A 4,458-nucleotide genomic window follows, 5' to 3' on the forward strand; every position below is an offset into this window, starting at 1 on the left:
CCGAGCACAGGAAAAGGGGCCCGGCTTCCCACACCCCCTGTTACCCTACACCTCTAGGTGGGATGCAAGGAGTGTTCTCAGCCCAAGAGCTCGTGTAGTCTTACCTCCGTGTGCGGGGCACACCAATTGTTCGGGGGTGTCGCAGCGGTGTTCTGGGACCCGGGCAATGCAGCCAGATGAGAGAGGCCGGGGCTGTCACCCTCCCGGCCCCTCAAAACAGGGAGCGGGGGGTCGCGCTGCGTGCGCGGGGACAGCCCAGGTGCCGGTCCAAATCCCACGACCTCCGGAGGGGGCAGTCGGTGTATCCCCCGGGGGGGTCAGCAAGACACTACCCGTGCTGGGCAGGGATCCCGATCCAGAAGGTGTTCGCCGTCCTCGGTGGTCACCAGCGCCGCTCGTAGGTCTCCGCCCACGGGGGGCCGCCGGGGGGGGGGGTGTAGTAGGTGACCGGGGAATCAGCCTGGTCCCGGTCATGCCAGGTGATTCTTCAGGGGTGCCTGGTATCAGCCCCGAACGTCTATCTTCCTGCCGTGAGTGACCGCCTCAGAGACGCAGCCTTGCCCCGGTCTAGCCAGGGAGCGAAGGCCCAGCCCCTTAAAGCAGACACCGCAAGCAATGTCCAGCTCGCCGTAGGAACCCTTCACCCTTCGTTGCGCAGCCTGGCTCCTGACAAGCCAGAGGTCGGTGGCCCAGCCCTTCAGGGGTCGGATGTCCCTCCTCAACCCTTAGCAGCAAACCAAGAAACCAAGTAAGAACTGACTGATAAGAACAGATTTTTTTTTTTGTCAGGGCTTTTTTCTGGTTCAGATACATCAATCGTCACCTTCCACAACACCCTATTTATTCGTAAGTCGTTGGTAACAAACTTGGCAACAAGTGTGCAAGCTATCCCATTGACCTTTTACCTGTGAAGGAAAAAGGTCACGTTAATAAAATACATACAGTAAATTATTATTACATTTACTCCACCTGTCTTCATCCGTTTTCTCCTCTCTCCGGTCGCCAAACTGGTTCCTAGATTGAAGGAAAAAAAATAAGAAGTAGTAGGTTAGTGGTCCCTCCGGGGCCCCTTGCGTGTACAAGTAGACCTCCCTTGGGGTTCCTTTCGTTCCCCGAGTCTTTTTTTGTTTTTTTGTTTGTATGTTCTTATATAGCGCTCGAATCACCGTGGAGGTATCTCGGCTCTTGCCTTGGGAACAATTCCTGGCTTTTCCCTGCGAGATAGCACCTACAGGGCATCCCCAAGGTGAAAGCCAGGCATCCCGCCGCGGGGGGGGGGGCTGTTGTGGAGATTAAGCAAGCTCAATGCCCAGAGTTGCAGAGTGTGAACCCATGATTATGTCAGGCACCGAAGCGAGAATTATCGAGCCTGTGGACATTTGAGCTCAAGATCCTACTGCGTCGGGAATTGAACCCTGGTCCCGGGTCTGACCTCTGCTTCAGGGTCTGCCTGCTCTAACCAGTGAGCCACACTTCTCCACGCCCCTGCGTTTACAGGCCGCCCCTTGGGTACTCAGGTTTCGTCTTCGCTGTCTCCATCTGATCCGTCCAGCGCTGCGTAGTCACGCAGGAGGCTGTGTATCATCTTATGGCATCCCAGGGTTGATGTCTCCTTTTTCCCTACTACCAGGCGGTTTCTGGAGAACAGAAGAACATCTTTGAAGCTCCCTGGCGGTCTCCCAGTGCGTGTTTCCCTGGGAACAGTCCATACATCACCGAGGCAGCAGTGATGCAGGTGGTAGGTACCCAGGCCCTAAGCTCTGTGCCTATGGCCTTCAGCAGGTCCTGTGCGTACGTGCACTTCCAGAAGAGGTGGTATGCTGTCTCGTCCGCGGTGCACCCTCTTGGGCAGGACTTGTATCGGTTGAGTCTTCTTGCGTGCATGAAGGCTCTCACAGGGATTCCTCCTTGGATGGCCATCCAGGCGGTGTCCTTGTGCTGGTTTGTCAGGCGTTTGGAAGCGAGGTTTCCCCACACTTGGTCTGCTGTGGCTGAGGGGAGAGCGCCGATCGGCTCGCTGATGTCTCTGGCACGTATCTGTCGTTGGACAAGTCGGGGGGGTCCATCCGGCGGGGCTACATGCCTCCAAGCCGAACTCCTTTGCGAACTTCTCTACTTCTTTGTAGTACCATGGGGTCTCCCAGTTGTACGGGACGGTCATCAGCCACTCTGCCCATCCCAGGCGTCTCCACGTTGGCAGCAGGAAGAAGCGTGCCATCAGAAAGCCGGCATGGCTCTCGTCTTCGGCCCTCAGGCTGGTCCTCACGCAGTTGCACACGAAGGTTCCCCTCAGGATGGTGGCGATGTCCGGCACTCCCTTGCCTCCCTTGTCGTGGGTTTTGAACATCATCGCCCTCTTCACTCTGTCCATCTTCGAGCTCCAGATGAAGTAGAAGATCATTCTTGTGATGGCCTTGGCCGTACTGGTCTGCACCGGCCACACTTTAGCGACGTACTGGAGCACTGGCAGGGTCTCGTTCCGCAGGACCAAAGACTTCCCTTCGATCGTCAGCTTCCGGAGGCTCCAGAGTCTTCGCCAGTCTTTCCTCCCAGGTCTTCTCCGCTGCACCTTCTCCGCCGAACCAGACTCCAAGGATCTTGAGGGAGTCCTGCTTGATGGGGAACGACAGTGGGTCCCGGGGGAGGGCCCAGTGTCCGAAGAGTAGGGTTTCTGACTTGGCGCTGTTGATCTTCGCTCCTGATGCCTTTCCAAACTCGATACAAGTCCTTTCCAGTTCCCTTATGGACGGTCCGTCCGCGCAGAATACTGAGACGTCGTCCATGTAGAGGGAGCACTTCACTTCTCCGTTACCTCCGCTTCCCGGTGCCTTCACTCCTCTGATGTTCCTGTTCTGCCGGATGCGTTCCGCGAGGAGTTCAATTACGCAGATGAACAGGAGGGGGGAGAGCGGCATCCCTGCCTCACGCCTGATAGGACCGGGAAAGGGTTGGTACTCCAGCCATTCACTTTTGCCGTGCTGGAGATGTCTGTGTACATTGTTTTCACCACGTCGCCGAAGAAGTCCCCCAGGCCCAGTTCCCTGAGTGCCCGGTCCATGAACTCATGGGAAACGGGGTCAAACGCCTTCTCCTGGTCCAGGCTGACCAAGGCCGTCGGGACCTTGCGGCCCTTGACGTACTCGATCCTGTCCCGGACCAGGGCCAGGCTGTCCGCGATTTGCCGTCCCGGTATACCACAGGCCTGGTCAGGGTGGACTATCTTTGCTACAACTTTCTTTAGGCGGTTGGCCATTACCTTTGCGAGAATCTTGTAGTCCACATTGAGGAGAGAGATGGGCCTCCAGTTCTTGAGGTCTTCTCTCTCTCCGTTCTGTTTGTACAAGAGTGTTATCATACCCTCTCGCAGGGATTGCGGCATACTGCCCTTGCCCACCATTTCCTCGTAGAGGTCCAGCAAGTCCGGCCCAATCAGATCCCACAAGTCGACATATAGTTCCAGTGGGAGACCATCATTCCCGGGTGTCTTGCCTCTCTTGGAGGTTGTGGCAGCCAAGTGCAGCTCTTCCAGGGTGAAAGGCGCGTCCAGGCCTTCTCTCTCTTCCGGACCCAGTGTCTTCGAGATGCCCTACAGGAAACTGTCCACCTGGGCCCTCTCTGACGCCTTCGGTGAGTAGAGTTCGCCGTAAAAGTCTGTTATGACTCTCATGACGTCCTCTTTCTCACTTTGGTGGTTGCCCTCTGAGTCCCGAAGTTCCACCAGCGGTGTGTGGGCTGAGTGAATTTTTCTTAAAGAAGAACGAGTTGCATTTCTCGCCCTTCTCGAGGTTCTCGGTTCTGGTCCTGAAGATGATTTTTCTGGATTCTTCTCTAAAGTGCTCCGTGAGCCCTTTTCGGGTGTCTTCCAGGTCGTCATCCACGTCCCATCACCTGAGCTCGAGTTCGTACAGTTGCTGCAGTTTGCTCTGCAGCCCTCTGAACGTCCTCTTCTTTTCCTGTGCAGCAGCTCTGCTTGCATCCTGGAAGAAGCTCTGGAACCTGACCTTCACCCATTCCCACCACTCGCTGGCGGATTGAAAGAGGCCCATCATGTCCTTCCACTCTATGTACGCGTCTCTGAGGTTCGCCACTAACTCCTCGTTGTCCAGCAAAGAGCAGTTCAGCTTCCATGACCCTGGGCCAGCTGGGAACTTCCCTGTAAGTTCCCCCTCGAAACTGACTGCTCTGTGGTCAGAGAAGTGGACGGCGACCATGGAGCTTCGCCCAGGCTTTACTGTTGGGGAGGTGAGTAGGAGGTCGATCCGTGAACGCACGGATCGGTCCGGCTTGCTCCAGGAGTAATTCCTGGCGTTCGGCCCTATGCTCCGGATGACGTCCTGGAGGGACACCTCCTTTATCATCTCCACCAACAGCGTGGACGTCACATCCATTCCTGCAGCGCATTGGCCCACTGCGCCCATCCAACTCTACTATGCAGTTGAAATCACCACCCATCAGTAT

The sequence above is a fragment of the Lissotriton vulgaris genome, chromosome 6 (assembly GCF_964263255.1).
Source record: "Lissotriton vulgaris chromosome 6, aLisVul1.2, whole genome shotgun sequence".
Taxonomy (NCBI): Eukaryota; Metazoa; Chordata; class Amphibia; order Caudata; family Salamandridae; genus Lissotriton; species Lissotriton vulgaris.